This window comes from Pteronotus mesoamericanus, unplaced genomic scaffold, assembly GCF_021234165.1.
Source record: "Pteronotus mesoamericanus isolate MK-2021 breed Mesoamerican mustached bat unplaced genomic scaffold, CSHL_Meso_final contig_116, whole genome shotgun sequence".
NCBI classification, from domain to species: domain Eukaryota; kingdom Metazoa; phylum Chordata; class Mammalia; order Chiroptera; family Mormoopidae; genus Pteronotus; species Pteronotus mesoamericanus.
In genome coordinates this window covers 37,907,715-37,925,679 of record NW_026555027.1, presented here as the reverse complement: position 1 = coordinate 37,925,679, position 17,965 = coordinate 37,907,715, and positions in this window count along the sequence as shown.

Sequence of the window (17,965 nt, the reverse complement as noted above, 5' to 3'; positions counted from 1 at the left end):
TCAGAAAATTTTCTTCAACTTCTCTCTCTAGACTGAAGCCTAAGACAAAGAGTAACCCCATGTCTCAAAGGTCTGTGATTAAATCATACAAAAGAGAGGAAGCAAAGCATAAGAAAGCCAATATATTTAAAAATTTATTTTGACATGTCAAGCAGTATCATAGAATTTTTCCTATTGAAGAGAATTTCTAGTGAAGTTCATATTGAACTTTGAACTCTTCATTTTATGAGCCAGAGCCCATTCTAGCTTTTGCATTATGACCAGGAAAGTAAACAAGACCAAAAGAAAGGTTAATTATCTATTTGTTTGCTTATTGTATCATGTGTATGTTTTCACTTTAAAACAAAGAGACTACCAGGGTCCTGTTTTATATACTAAGTTTACAAAACTTTATAGAATACAGAGAAAACACTGCTGATGTATCCCAAAGCTAAATGTGTAATAAGATTTCAGAGGATGCAAATCTTTGTAAATTAGTTTTTTGCTATGAAGTGAATGCTTCACCTAATGGTCACAAATAAAACTAATTCTATAAAATTTGTGGCCCAGCTGAGAAGTCTGTGATTAAAAATTGGATTCCAGATATAAACTCCTCTCCTTTTCCTTGGTTCAATGTATTTTGTGAAACAGTCTGCCAATAAATAATGCACTTGGATGACTTGCTTTTAAGGCAAAAACAGAAGGCAGGCCTGTTAACTTTTGAAGTAAAACATTGTCTCGTGTACATGCCCAATATTTAGAATACATTAATTTCTCTCAATAAAGAACATCGAGGGTTTCTAGCATTGAGAAAATGCTTACCAGATATCTGATACCATGTTAAATAGCTTGTATGATTGATCTCTCCATGGTTATCTTCCTATTATTGTCATTTACCTTATTTTAAAGAGGAATAGACTGCTGGAGAGATTAAATAACTAGCCTACTCTTTCCAGCCAGCAAGTGATATGCTTGGGCCGTAAACCCAGGCTGACCCCAGTCCTAGTCCAGAGACTGGACTCTTCAACACTCATCCTCTGTAGCTACCTATCTAGCAAATCCTTTTCTGTGGAACTCCCATCAAAACTCTAGCTGAGAGAGACTCTTCAACAGAAGTAAGATAAATCTATGTTTCCTGGGTTTCTGGGATATGTTTGTTTCTCTGATTCTGTTTCTTGTATCTCTCTGGTTGTATGTTCCCTAATCTGAGACATACTATGTTTCTCCAGAGGTTATATTATGAAATGAGATAAGTATGACATGCCTTCCGAAGGAATCATTTTACTTTAATAATCGTTTTACTTTTAATATAGAACATTATTACTATTGCTTGTTGTAGTGTGAAATTATTTCCAATGCAAGTAGTTGAAAACCACTTGTAATTAGAAAGGTTCTCATCTGATCTCCTATTTTAATATAACTTGGAGACCAAAAAGTAACATAGCTTGACTATATTCCTCTGGTTCTCTTTTGAGTTTTTATTATTGAACTCTATTTAAATATTGTGTCTTTATCTCTCATAGATAGTCTGATGTAATAGGAAACATTTCTCTTCCATTAAAGAAAAAAACAACTCTTCTGGAGGTCTTCATTCATTATCTTGTTCAAAGCCCATTAAAAAAAAATCCCTGTGACAGATTCCCCCAAGAACTGGGCAACTTTACGTTTGAGTTCATTTTCTACTTGACAGTGAGAGATAGGCAATTCATTGTGTTGTCCTTGGACCGGGATTACTAGGAATATAGAGCTAAGGTTTGAAATCACTTGTTATGATTTTCCCTAGTCAAGACTTCATATAATTTTTCTCTTTAGTTTTCTTCTTACAATTAAAACAATTTTTATTATGAGTTAACAGTCTTGGGTTTGTTTTAATGCTTTTATTCCAAGTTGCCCCAAATCCTTTATGGAAATGAAAAGGGCACAAAAGAGGTTAGCAAGAAATATACAAAGAAAGAAACATTGTAAGGTGTACATTTACTTTTCCATACGCATAGGTAGAACTTTCTTCAATAGAGGATAGGAAGTGCTAAAATTTCAATGTTTTCTTGATGCCTTCTTTTTTGCTACATTTTCTTTTTGGTGCATGACTATTATGGCTATGAAATAAACTTTCACAAATCTGACTTTAAAATAAAAAGAAATATTTTTAGGGTCTATTAAGGTTTTCATAGATGCTTGTGGGTGATATTGAATAGTTGAACAAAACCATCATGAACTAGACCCGTTAATCCTAAAAATATTCTAAAATTATGATAAAAGGAAGAGAGATTGAGTATTGTATTTTATTCTTTAATGATTGTGAAGACTATATCTCATTCTATTAAATGTTTCCTCTTTTAAGAAAATATCCACAACTCAATGGGGAAACCTAGTTTTCTACATAATTTCCTTAATTAATATTGCATTTTTTACTCATGTTATGGAAAATACGACATTCTTACAATGTTATGAAGATTCTTGTTTTCACAACTATTGGTAGATAAAGGCCAAAACTTTTGCCTTTTAAACAAACTTAGATTCTGCATTCCTTATGATTCAGTTATTATTTTCCAATTATTTACATGTATATTTATTGAATTTATAATTAAATCCTATTTTCCAAAGTCTTAATAGTGATATTTTACATGTTACCTAAATCATGTAAGTGTACATTGTTTAGAAAAAAGTTATAAACATGCAAAATAAGATAATTTCAAAATGTGCAACAGAAACCAGTTCTAAAAGTATCATGACATTGGGGATGTTTGAAATAAGTTGGTATTTATCTGTGTCATCAATGCTTCATAAAACTGACTCATTGATGATAAAAGGAAGAGAGATCTAATCCAGAAAGTCAATAAAGAGTGCTGAGAACATTTGTGAAATGCCATTGACTTTTGCAATTTCAAGAAATCCATCTCGCTAAACATGAATTGTTCTATGTCTGTGTGTCTTCCAATAAACATCTTCCCATCAAGTAATTTCATTGTTACTAAATAGAAGGGAACATAAAAATCCTTTCTGTCTATTTTTCCTCCCAGAACAAAAACTCTGACCTTGCTACCGCTATAGAAAGTTAATATACATGGAAAAAAGCTCTTTTGGTGAGAACTGTAGCTTTAGTTTACATTTTGGAAACTATTGAAAAGGTAATTTGACATCTTTATTAAAAAAAAAATTCAATTATATTGATAATTGCAGAAACACGTGAATGAAGTAATCTTTTTTAATCAAATTGTTGTGCTTTTATGGAATGCCTATTTTGTCTTTAATGACTTGGAACCATTTTTCTCTTCCTGGAGGGGACATTTTGCTTTTGTTAAGTTGTGAATTTTTTCCCCTCAGTCGTTTCCTCCTCTCCTAAGTGTGAAAAATACCCTAAAAAGAGAAAACAGAGCACATGGATTTCATTTCCTCAGAAATATTGTCTAGAGCATCTTTGTCATATGGTTTTTGTTATTATCTTTACTTAGGGCAGCATTCTTTTACCTTTATTATGTGACTATTTCTTTTAGAACATTTGAAAATTGGGAATATTATTTTCCTTATTTTATGAGGAGAGGACATAAAATTAAAGAATAAAGGATTTAGAATTGTCTCCTATTATCTTATAGCAGGACACATGGGTGAAAGCTTCTTTATAAAAAGAGATTTTGGACTTGACTGTCTCGGCATTTTCTGACCCTGGTAGAATATAGTAAAGGGAATTCAAGGATCAGATTGGTGGTGTTGAATATTCTACTCCTATGTCTAGAAAACCCCTTCACTAATACATGGTAGAGCTAATTCCTATTTTTCCTTCAGAGATCTGCTTGGATTTTACCTACACTAGGAACTTTCCTTGGAATGACTCCTCCTCCTCCCATATCTGTCTTCCAGTAATGCCATGGATTCCTTTGGATCACAACATGTGTTCCCCTTCATTGCTATTGTTAAAGTACTTGCTTCTACTTGGCGACTAGTGTTTAGTGACTTGATTGTAGGGGTCATGACTTACTTGATTTTATATCTCTATAAAATCTCTATGTCTCTAAATCTTTATATCTCTATAGAGTTGTTTTAAAAGACAATTTATTTGATAATTTCTTAATTGATTATGAATGTATCTCTTAGGATAACAAAGATACTTTGCAAGTGTTTTGTTGTTATTACTGAAAGTTATATGATGTCCATTTCTATGTTCATTTTATATCTTGTAGTGCCAAATATTTGAGTGGTAGTTATATATATATATACACACACATACACATGTGCACATTTACTTTTATATATACATACATATTTTATATATATATTTTTTATATATATATATATTTCACTTTACTGTTTCCATTGAGATTTCTGATAAGAGCTTAACAGTTGATTGTGGTAAAATGAAAAAGACAGAAAATGCCAAGTATTGTTGAGGATGTGGAATAAATGAAACACTCAGGCACTGTTGATAGAAGTATAAATTGCTATATTTTAGAAACCTGTTTACTAGTGTCTCTAAAGCTGAATATATGCAAGGCCTATGACTCAGCAATGCCACTGTTAAGTGTATGACATATCAAAATTAACACATGTATTCATCAAAGTATATAGATAAGAATGTTTATAGCAGCCCTATTTGTAATAGCTCTAAATTGGAAATAAGCCAAATATCCTCAATAGTAGGAGAGATGATTGTTTCCGTAAATTAATGCAATGCCTATACAGCAATTAAAATAAATGAAGTGCAGCCATATGCAACGACATAAATAAATGCCACATACACAGCAATAATAATATTGAATGAAAGTATTTGGAACAGAAAAAGTACGTATTTTATCATTCCATTTATATAAATTTCGACACTGAAAAAACAAATCTATGTGGGCAGAACTTAGGGGCTGGGGGAGGATAAGAAGAAGGGGACTTGAAAAGGACTTTTAGGGGGTTGCCATTGTTCTATTTCATAACCTGAGTGGTGGCTATCCAGTTGTATTCAAAAATGTTTTGAATGATATAATTACGATCTGCGCGATTTTCTATGTTTTTATTATACCTCATTAAAAGTTTAAAAATAAAATAAAGTCAGAGTGGAAAGTCAAAATTATGATTTAGCAATTGGTAGATACCTCCCAATGGATACTTTCTGTTTTGAATACAAATTTCATGATTCTACCATTCTTTTATTAAAAGTGTAAAATTTGGCTATGATAGTATAGCCAAGATTTCCTGAACCTTTAGATTTTTGGTATTGCCATTCTAGTTACTGAAAAATATGAATATGAAAACCCATTGGGTAGTAGTGTTAAATATAAGGCAACAGGTTCAACCGGGAGTCATTTGTGCTGAGCTTCACATCACCAAACTGAGATTTTACCTAATTACAGTCTTGGCTCTCCTGGAAATTGAATTTTAAAACAGTCGATCAGGAATTGCCTAGTTAGCACTAGTGAAGTAATCTGCCTGTAGACCCTGCCACCCCCTACAGGAAAGGGCCCTGGCAATAGTCACCTGCTTTTTCTGTCTAGTATAAACTCCTTGTTCCCGCTGCCTTCTCCCTGCAAGACCCTGTCATTTTGTACAGCTCCTCGGAGCTCCTATCTGCTTGACTGGATGCTGCCTGATTCATGAATCACTGAAGGAAGCCAATGAGATCTTTAAAATTTACTCAGTTAAATTTAGTTTTTTAATAGTAGTGCTAAAGTTCTCCTCCTTGCCACCAAAAAATAATAAATAAAAAATTGTAGACATGTATCTTATTAAACTATCGAGTTCAGATCTTTTGGATTTGCCGTTTCTCCAGAAAGCCTTCAAACTATTACATAAGTGACCTTACTGTTCTGGTCACGTTGTTGATATGGCTCAATAAGGGATGAGAGCTTTAACATGAAAAACCGCTGAACTTTATGTACATTGTAAATTGATTTGCATTTTTTGAGAATATTCATATTATTTATAGCATTTCTTTTTAAAAAATAAGAACTTATTCCTAGTTAAATAGAGCAAATACATGTTATTTTTCCTCGAAGTCAAATTTCTGTGTTCATATTTTATGGACAGGTAGGCAGTAAGAAAACAAAGTTGTAAAACACTGATTACCTATAGGGAAATATCTGATAACACTTGAATTTATAAGTACAAGTAGAGAAAAAGGTAATAAATCAGTTACTTCTTTGTTTGTCAGGGTCCAAGGAAAGAAGTGTTTTCATTAGCCTATTTGTCAGGAAGGCATGAAATGGGGCACACAATGATAACATAGAACAATAGGAGTGCTTGGGGCTGCTTAGTTGGCCTCAGTGTGAAGGTTTGAACAGTAACTTGTGACAAAAAAAGAAACAACAAAGAAAAAGTTAAGGAAAATTATGAATGTGGTAATGTGAAAAATGATGATACAATCTTTGTAATTTCTTGGCCTTTGAGACATGCCATATTGTACAATTTGGTTTTGAAAGGTCATTTAAGCAGAGTTAATTAGATAGTCAACAAGGTTTATTCAAATGCTTGGTGCACTTTGGACCTCAGACATAAAACAAAAAATTTAGTCCTTCTTTAAAACTGTCCTGATAAGCAGCAGTCATAAATGCTTCCAACTGTTGCAACACCAGACTGTCAAGAATAAAAATCTAACAACATGACCAGATAAAAATTGTCAAGGAATATGAGTTAGAAATAACAAGCATTATAGTAGTTTGTAAAGACAGAAAGAGAAAAAAATTACAATTATGGATTTAAACTTCTACACAAAATATTTTGTTAGATATGCAGGGTCTAGCATAAGTAAGGCCTGCTTGAATATGGTTAGTAGGGTAATAATATGCATGTAATAATTTATAGTTTTAATTTGAATATTTCACCTAAAATGTCATATGGTATGCTTGAGTGTGATTTACGTTTACAGAATTATATGTTTCTGATTTTGTAATAAAAAGGGGAGTTACTTGTGCTAGACCCTGTACATTATATTTTGTTTGCATTTCCTAAAGAAAGTCTCTGTTCTATTTAAGTTAAAATGTTGGAACTGTTATGTTGATGACTGTTGTTTCAACTACACAGCTCTTGACTGGAGGGTAGATGCTCAGTCCTGTCACTGGTTAGCAACACAATAATTGATAGATTTGCTTACATTAGGGAGAATTGGGATGCCTAATATACAGGGGTACAGCAAAAATAACGCCCCTTTTTATTACAAAATCATAAGCATGTACTTCTGTAATATAACAATATCTCACTCAAGCACACCATATGATATTTTAGGTGATATGTCCAAATTAAAACTATAAATTATTATGCCAATATTATTACCCTACCAACAACACTCAAGCAGACATTACTTCTGGTGGACCTTATACATTAAATGTATTCATAAAAATCCTGAACAGTGGCAATATAGAAATTTCCAAAATTAGTTTTAGGAAAATGTGTGCTGAATAGAGACCACTTTCTGTTATCTGTGATAATGAGGATTTGGTATAATATAAAAGTAAAATTCATGTTTTAGCCCCTTTACTAACTCATTTTTTACTATAAGCACTAACAAGTGACAGATGGTGTTAACTCATCTCCTTCCTCGTTTGACTCTCTAATGAGCAATTAACCTGAAGCAGAACAATCAAAAGGTCTAAAAATTCCATACATCAGGTATCTGTTTTTGAATAATTGCGAGTTTGTAGTACTTGGCTCTGTCGTTAGTCAATAATTCCCCAAGCATTTTTCTCAGAATGACTCTAAAAAAAGGGACACGAAACAATAGCATAATTTTCAATAGTGGTACCATAAACCCAGTTTATAATTCACCAGCATTTTTTGAATACTGTTTCAAATGAAAGTGTGTGGAAGGCATGCAGTCATATATGCTGTGATAGTTGAGAGGACCTGGTAATATTCTGTTATTACAAGCCAGTTTCCTATTCAAGTCTTATAGTTCTAAAGGTCCACCACTATTAATGGGTTCTTTCTTTGGGTAGTAATCCTCTTTAGAATGTTCTTCCTTCCTCTCATTCCCCCTTCTCTCCCCATTCCCTTTCCTTCTTCCCATTTTTCCTTTGTTCCTTTTTTCTTCACACATTCACTGAGTGCTTGTTAGGTGTCATACACTGCTATCTATGGAGATATGATGATAAACGAAGACAAAAATTTTGACATAATACTGCATATTGTCTTCAGAGACAGAAATAAAATTTGCATGGATAAAAAGCTGTATATTTACATAATGAAATACTACAAAGGGTAAGAAAGACATCTTACCCTTTGGGACAGCATGGATGGACCTGGACAGCATTACGCTAAGTGAAATAAGCCAGTTAGAGGAAGACAAATACCATATGATTCCACTCATGTGTGGAATATAATGAGTAAAATAAACTAACAAAATAGAAACAGACTCATGGAGAACAGGCTGACAGCTGTCAGGGGTGGGGGGTTGTGAGGCTGGGTGAAAAAGGTAAAAGGATTAAGCAAAAAAAAAAAAAAGGTGAAAGAAAAACAAACCCAGACACAGCCATCAGCAGGGTGATTACCAGAGGGAAAGGAGGGTGAGGAGAGGTAGAAGAGGGTAAAGGGGAGATAATGGTGATGGACAGAGACTTGTGGTGGTGAAGACACAATGCAGGATACAAATGATGTACTATAGAATTGTACATCTGAAACCTATATAATTTCATTAACCAATCTTAGCCCAATGAATTCAATTAAAAATAAAAAAATAAAAAAATTAAATAAAAAAAATGCAGTTACAAAGTAGCATGGCTAGTTCAGAGATATTTGGGATATTTGAGGGAGCATCCATGAAGGGCAGGTGAGGAGTGGAGCTGAAGATTCTCCCTGGCAAAGAAGATGGCAAGAGCAAGAGCAGATGCCTGAGAAGAGCAGAGTGTATGAGGGAAATGGCAAGGAGCTCAAGGTTGTTGGAGTGTGAAGTTCCAATATGGGTGTGGCAAGGAATAAGGTGAGAAAGAGGGGTAAGTAGCTTACAGTTTATACTAATGAAATTAGGATTTTTCTTACAGATTTCAGGAACTCATGGAAGGATTTTCAGTAGGGTAGTGGGCAGAGGGGTGGGAATATAATCACTTTTGCATATCAGAGCGGCACTCTGGCCATATTGTGGAGACCACCACCAAGACAAGGTGGTGGCAGCATTATGGTTAAGAACCTGAGGCTGTAGTGCAGGTTCTGACATAGGGCCATGGGAGCAGGATAGAGGTTTGGTGATGAATGAAAACACAAGAATGAAAAAGAACAAAGAATATACCTGTGTTTCTGTGCAGACTCTGACATTACCAAATGAGTTAAAATAAGAGGAGGGCAGTCTGAAAGTAATATGAATTGATGTTTACTTTTGCTCATTTCAAGTTGCATTTAGTATAAATTGATGGAATAGTTTAGTAGAGAAGTAGTTTTTATAAGACTGTAGTCTTAGGGAGATATTTGTCTAAAAAATATACATTTGAGAATAGGGAGCACTTACATTTCAGCTGAAGCTACATGAGTGGGTAAAATTTCCTAGGAACTGAATGATTGTGGTAACAAGAAACATGAGTCCAGGAATCTTCTAAACAATATTTTAAGTGTGGGCAGAAGAAGAGGGTAGGTCAAAAGAGTCAGAAAAAGGATACTTTAGTTACTTTTTAAAAGTCAAATGAATTGGGCATCAAGGAGAATGGAGAGTTTCAAAGATAGCTCTTAGTGCAACCAAGATTTGCAGAAAGTCCTTTTACTCATTTTACAAGGGATATCTGGTTGGGACCAAGGATCCTGAGCAAGTTGGATTCTGCTCTGTTAGAACAACCCACAGAAGTTCTGGAAAAATAAATATGAAAAGCCAGGACAAGACATACTAACCCCAACCAAAATATTTTATTTCCAGATGGGGCATTAATTTCAAACTGCAACACACAACTCTAATTTAGGAGTTTGTCCATACTTAGAAAGGCGTTAAAGATTCTTATCCAAGAATAAGCAGGCCAAAGGCAATATTTTAAAAAAAATTGAGGCTCACACACAGTTTCATTCTGTGTTTTATCCTTCAGATAATGAAGAAATGTGCATCCAAGGAAAATCAGGTCAAATAAAGGAAGAGAAAATATGAGTTATGTCTAAGGCCTAGAGCTTCCTAAGGCTCAATTTGAGTCTTTTGGATGAAGACTTTGTACACTAGAGGCAAGTTTAGATAGTCTTAATTTTTTTTTTTTTTTTTTTTTTTTGTAACAGGGGAAGAATGAAAATGAAATCTAATGCTGAGAAAAAAAGAGCAGAATTCTCCATAGCTTATCATGACATAAACTCTTTGGTCTGAATAAATGTCTAAAACTGAGACTCATTGAGCCAGGACTATTCCCTAGAGATTAATGTCTTCTCAGTTAGAAAACTTCAGAAATATAATCACTGAACTTACAATTACTGGTGTATTCTATCTTTTTTAAAAATAAACTTGTTATTCTTAGGCCAATTTTAGAATTGCAGAATTATTGTGAAAACAGTACTGGAACTGTATTAACTAAAGTCTATACTTGAGTTTCTCAGTTTTTCCCTAATGTTCTTTATCTGTACCTGCCCCCCCCCAACACCCCTCAGGACACCACATTACCTATAGTTGTCATGAGTCCTTATTTCCTTTCAGCTATGACAACTATTTAGGATTTCCTTCTGTTTTATCAATTTTGGGTGTTTTGAGTATTGGTAAGGTATTTTGCAGAATGTCCCACAACTGGGATTTGTCTGGGATTTGTCTCATGGTTAGTTAGACTGGAGCAATATGAAGAAACCACAGATGGAAAATGCCATTTTTCTCACATCACATCAATATAGCTAATCACTGTTGATGTTAACCTTGATTACCTGGCTTACAAGTAGCTTTTTCAGGTTTCTCTACTATATAGTTACTCCTTTGTTTCCCTCCCTTTCCATACCATCCTCTTCAGAATGAAGTCACTAGGTGCAACCCACACTTAAAGGGCAGAGAGTTGTGGTCCATTTTATTAAGGGGGGTCCATTTTGTTAGTATATTTAATAGTTGACCCCCTTTGTATCCAAGGGTTCCATATCCATGGAACTGATCCACAGTTGGTTGAATCTGTGCTTGTGGAACGTGTGGATATAGGGGCCTAAATAAGGGACTTGAACATCTCTGGATTTTGGTGTCTGCAGGGATTCTTGGTACCAATCACTCTGGATGCCAAGGGATCACTATATACATTATTTGAAATTCTTCTGCAAAGATTTATATTTATTTAATTTAATATCATTGATTTGTATCACTATGAATTCATAGATATAATTTTGTATTTTGGGTTATAATTCAATATCATTTTATTTATTTTATTGCTCTAATTGTTCCAGATTTGGCCATTAAGAGCTCCTTCAGTTGGTTCCTGTATCCCTTTGACATACTCTTTCATTTTGTTTTTATTTCTTTGAGCACTTTCTTACTTTCTGGTACTACAAGATGCTTTAGGCTTATCTTGTATATTTTTTGCCCTAAAAAAAAAAGATATAGGTAAATCTTTAGCTCATACAACTAAGTGAAAGAAGTTAGTATAAAAATACTGTATACTGTATGATTCAAATTTTATAGCATATTCTGGAAAAAGCAAAACTATGGAGACAATGAATAGATCAGGAATCTTAGAATCAGCTATTTCTCTAAGGAACTCTGGTTCCTTTATTGAATAATTGTATTATAAATCAAGATTTAGGAGTTAGTTTTACTCTTTGCTATTGGGTGTCATTGTTTCTCAGCCCTTTTGGCTAACAAAACAGGAAGAACTATGTATGTATACTAATGCATTTATATCTATAAACGTTTCTATATGTAATCTTAGTTCATATTGATGTCTCTATTGCACTACCATAGGGATCATTCCAGCCTCCTCACCTTGTTTATCTGTAGTTTCCCAGTCTATCATCCATCTGGCTCCCATGATCCTCTAACCATTTACAGAATTGTTCATTCCTACTTTACTTGTATTAGAGAACAGGTCTAACCAAAGTTCCTTTTGCCTTGATTCTTTCTAAAGTTAGGTCAGCACTTATTTCTACACCCTTTTCAATGAGCTTGATTTCATCTTATGATCCCTGACAACCTAAGTGACTTTTTAAAAATCTGTACACATTGTGTCGTGAAGTCCTCTGTGTTCTGACAAATGCATGAAGTATTGTATTAAACATTATAGTAACATACAGATAATGTCACAGCCCTAAAAGAATTCTGTGCATCATCTATTCACTCTCCCTCCAACCCCACCCAATAGACACCTGGCAATTACTGATCTGTTTACTGTCTCCATAGTTTTGTTTTTTCCAGGATATGCTAAAATATGAATCATACAGTGTATAGTATTTTATACTAGCTTCTTTTACTTAGTTATATGAGCTAAAGATTTACCTGTCTTTTTATGAATTTATGGCTTATTTCGTTTTATTTTAATTACAGAATAGTAGTTCAATTTATGGATATACTACAATTTATCAATTCACTTGTTAAAAAACATTGTGGTTGCTTCCAGTTTTTGGTGATTATGAATAAAGCTAATATTATCATTCACATGCAGGTTTTTGTATATATACAAGATTTCAAATCAATTGTATAAATATTCAAGAGTCCAATTGCTGGATCATATGGTAAGATTATATTTAGCTATTTAAGAAATTACTAAAGCAGCTAGAAAATTTTACATTGCTACCAGCAATGAACGAAAGTTCCTACTACTCCATGAGTTCACCTGCAAATCACATTATCAGTTGCTTAGATTTTACTCATTCTAATAGATATATAGTAATATCTCATTTTTGTTTTAATTTACCACTCCTGAATGAAAAATTATCTTTTCTTAAGCTTATTTGCTATGTGTATATCTTATTTGGTGAAGTTTTTATTTAGATTTTTTGTCCATTTTTAATTGTGTTGTTTGTTTTCTTATTGTTAAGAGTTCTTTTGTATGTTTTGAGTACAAGTCATATCAGATATGAGTTTTGCAAATAATTTCTCCAAGTCAGTGGCTTCTATCTTCATTTTCTTGATAGTGTCTTTCACAGAGAAGTTTTTAATTTTAATATACTCCAACTTAAGAATTTTTCCTTTTATGGATCATACTTGTGATATTTAACTTTTCATCACCAAATCCAAGGTCATATAGTTATCTGCTAGCTTTTCTTAAATAAATTTTTAGTTTTGAATTTTACATTTAGATTAATGATCCATTTTGAGTTAATTTTTGTGAGAGGTATAAGGTCTGTACCTGGATTTATTTTTTGGCATGTGAATATTCAATTGTTCCAGCACTGTTTTTTGTAAAGGCTGTCCTTTCTCTGCTAAATTGTCATTACTCCTTTGTAAAGAATCAGTTGACCATATTTGTGTGGGTCTATTTCTGTGCTCTTTACTCTGCTCCATTAAACTGTCTGTCTATTCCTTTGCCAATACCATACTGTCTTGATTATTGTAACCTTATAAAAGCCTTGAAACTTGATGGTGTGAGTACTCTAGGTTTATTCTTTTTCTTTAGTAATGTTTTGGCTATTCTAGGTCTTTTGCTTTTCCATATAAACTTTAGGATCAGTTTGTTTGTTCCCACAAAATAGCTTGCTGGAATTTTGACTGGGATAGCACTGAACCTACAGATGCAGTTGAGATGGATTGACATCTTTACAATATTGGATCTTCTAATCCCTAAACAGGGAATATTTTTTCAAAGGATAAAAAGGGATTAAATATACGGTGACAGAAGGTTTGACTTTGGCTGGTAGACACACAATGCAATATACAGGTGATGTATCATAGAATTGTACCCTTGAAATCTATATAAATTTATTAACCAATATCACCCCCAATAAATTTAATTAGGAAAGAAGGAAATTCTGGATTGTCTGTAGGGATCCAATGTAATTGTTAAGATCCTTTGACTCATGTATTATTTAAAAATATGCTGTTTAATTTCCATGTACTTTGGAATTTCTAGCTATCTATGTGTTATTGATTTCTAATTTAATTCCACTGTGGTCTGAGAGCAGACATTGTATGATTTATTTTCTTTTAAATTTGTTAAGGTGTGCTTTATGGCCCGGAATGTAGTTTATCTTGGTCAATGTTTTATGTGAGCTTGAGAAAAATGTGTATTCTGCTGTTGGATAAGTAGTCTATAGATGTCCATTATATCCAATTGATTGATGGTGTTGTTGAGTTTAACTATGCCCTAGTGATTTACTGCCTGCTGGATCTACTTCTGATAGAGGGGTGTTGAACTCTCCGACTATGATAGTGAGCTCGTTTATTTCTCCTTGCAGTTCTATCAATTTTTGCCTCATGTAGTTTGAGTCTCTGTTGTTAGGCCTATACCAGGTAAGGACTGTAATGTCTTTTTGTAGAATTAACCATTTTACCATTATGTAATGCCCTTCCTTAGCCTCAATAACTTCCCTTGCTTTGAAGTTTGCTCTGTCTGAAACTAAATATAACTAGATCTGCTTTTCATTAATTAATGTCAGCATAGTATATTTTTCCCCACCCATTTATTTTTAATCTATGCATGTCTTAATATTTATGTGAATTTCTTGTAGACAATATATAGTTGAGTCTTGTTCTTTGATATATTCTGACAGTTTCTGTTTTTTAATTGGTACAACTAGAAACCTCTGCCTTTAAAATTTGAACTGAAGTATACTGGAAAGAAAAAAAGAATGGTCAAATGAAAATTTTACCATGGAATTCAAGGATTCTAGGGAATTCAAGGGTTGAAATCTAGGGGTTTTGTGAATTTGCAGGGCATATATATACAAGACCTGTCAAGAAAAAGTCCAGCCACTTTTAATATAATGAGAACAGTTTGCATGACACTGATATAACCTGGCAGCCAAGGAGAGTGGACTAGAGTGCACATGCGTGAGCAATGATGACTTTGCTGTACTAGTCAGTGGGGGCAGTAGACACTGTTGAGTGAGCTTATGTACTGTGCAGCTGTCACATTCAAAATGAATGAACAAGTAGAGCAATGGATCTGCATCAAATTTTGCATTAAGCTTGAACATTCCTCTGCAGAAACTATTCGGATGATTCAGAAAGCCATAGCTATAGGCAACTGGTGATTGGCAGCTTCATCACAACAATGAGTCCACTCATGCATCACGTCTCACACAGAGGTTTTTGGTGAAACATCAAATCACCCGGGTGACTCAGCCCCACTACAACCCAGATTAGGCACCCTGTGACTTCTCGCTTTTCTGAAAACTAAAATCAACTTTAAAAGGGAAGAAATTTCAGACTGTTGATGAAATTCACAAAATATAATGGGACAACTGATGGTGATTGGGAGAACTGTGTGAAGTGCTTACTTTGAAGGGGACTGAGACATCATTTTCCTATGTACAATGTTTCTTTTATCTTATATCTTCTTCAATAAATATCTCTATTTTTCATATTACACGGCTGGATACCTTTTGGATATCTCAAATTGAAATTTACATTTCTTTCCATTATGAACATGAGGAACAAACCACACTAAAACTGGCAGTACCTGTGGCATTATGAATAGAATTCACACATATTTTCATATCACATTTACAGCTTTTGCTAATACTCACATATTATTTATCCTCAACACTTTGAAAAATACAGTAGTTAGTAGATTTACCACTTGATCTTAGTATTTTTTGTATTAATGAAGAAACATAAGCAATTATATCACAAATTTCTCTGGAATTTTTTGCTAACTATATTTAGATATAATTGGTTTTCTTTTAATTCTATTTTTATTTTTTAAAACAAAAATTATTCTGAGGAGCTATGATAGGCAGAATAATGGAACCCAAAGACCCTAATATGTCATACTTGTGAATTTGTTCTCTTAATGGCAAAGGGTTTTTGACAATATTATTAAGGTTTAAGGAACCTGAGAAAGGGAGACTATCCTAGATTATCCAGATCAGCCCAATATAATCATAAAGGTCCTTAGAAGTGGAAGGGAAAGGAAGAATATTGGGTCACAGAGATGTGACATGAGAAGTACTAGAACTACTGTTGCTGACATTGAAAAGGGAGGAAGGTGACCACGAGTCAAGGAATGTAGTAGGGGAAGACCCTCAGTTACAGACAGCAAGAAAATGGGGATCTCAGTTTTAGAACTTCAAGGAACTAAAGTCTGCCAGCAATCCAAATGAGTAGAAAACAGACTATCTTGTAGCACCTCCAGAAATGAATACAGCCTGACCACATATTCATTTGTGTCCAGTGAGAACTATACTGGACTTCTGGCCTACGAAACTGTAATAAAATGTTTTTTTAAAACTACTAAGTTCATGATATTTTGTTACAGGAGCACTGGGAGACTTTTACAGAGGAGATCCCCATGCTTTGCCAAAATACTATGGCTCTTAACCTTTTTTTGAGTTCATGACTAAAAAAAAAGTTAAGAGCCATAGTGTTGTTTAACTTAATGATACAGTCCCAAAATCTTTTGCAGGTTAAATTCATGGAATAAAATAACCAATAATCATTAAGACAGCACAATTTTTGGCATTGAAAATAATTCTCTCTGCACCAATAAAGGCAAAACAATTATACTAACCTTCTCCTCTTTCCCGTCCAACTTGGTTTCTTTGTTTTCTAACTCCAGATCCATGGTTGATTACAACTATTCATTTTTTCTCAGATGTTATGTTGTATATGTAAACTTAGGCATCTAACCAAAAATAGCTTTTAAGAAATTGATTGCCACAAGCAATCAGTTGAATATAAACTTATATTATTGAAAAATGCATATGGGTGGAAAGGCTGTGCCAGCAAAATCTAATGAGGAAATTGATGTATTAGAAATATAGAAGAGTAATGGCTTGTTCTGAGTATGCTTCTTAGGTTGGAATAAATTATGTTTTGTTATAATCTCAGTATCTCTTGGAAGAGTAAACATGAAAATGTATTTCAGGGCTAAAGCAGCATCATTGTATATTCTTTATGAGAATATATTTTTTAAAAGCTATCATCAGAGGACCATGAAACTCTTTAAACACCCAATAGAATTAGAGCAGTAGAAACTTAATTTGTAAGGCTTCTGTAATATTGCAATATTTCTACCAGATAATAGAAAGTCTATAGGCAGTTATGTGATGAGACAATACTTGGAAAACAGATCTTAGATTTTTTCTTGGAATATACTTTTTAATTAGTTTTACTACATAGCACCTTTCTTTTTAATAGTTTACCAAAATGTACTGTATCTTTTATTCATGGTTTTTTGTCCCCAGGATTGTTTAACTCAGCTTCTAAAAGAAAACAATATTGCTTTTCTAAACATTTGCTTCCAGAAGTGGCAAGTTTAGGTGAGAAAAGATGCCATGCCATTAAAAGTGACATCTTGTCATCTTTCAATCAGTTATCATTTCAAGGTAAAATTCTACTTGCTTTACATTTTCCAAATAAAGACCCTCTTCCCTAAGATATTTACTGCTTGATCTCTCTGTGGTTTGCTTTATTCTCAAATCTGAAAATCTCAAAAGTATTTGGCATATCTATAAATGTTAACTTGAGTCTCTAGCATTCCTTCATTTATTGGACCCTCCATTCATTGAACACTGTTTGCATACCTGCCTTTTGCTAGACTCAGTGCTAAATTGTGCAGATACAATGATAAATAGGACTCTGACTACGTCCTCAATCTAGCAGGAAACAACGTACAAACAGATAGTTAAAGTAAGCTATGATAGCATTGTAATAGAACCTGGAAATTTTTATTAAGGAGATATGTCCTCTCTAGCTAGTATTTAAGCCCCTAAAGTGCTTCATATTTTGTCACCCAGTATTTACTACACTGATCTGCATCCTGTTTTCAATGAAGACTTTTTAATAAAATGTGTTTTTCTTATTTTTAGCGTATTTTTCTTTATTTTACTTAGCTCTTTACTGTATACCAGGAAAGGGCATTTCTTCTTAGTCAGCCCAGTATTATTATTTTGAGTTGGTAGAGGGTGGTGATAAAAAAAAGATTCAGGCTCTGGAGTCACACTATCTGCTTTTGAATCCTGAACTAGGCTATTTTATTTTATTTTATTA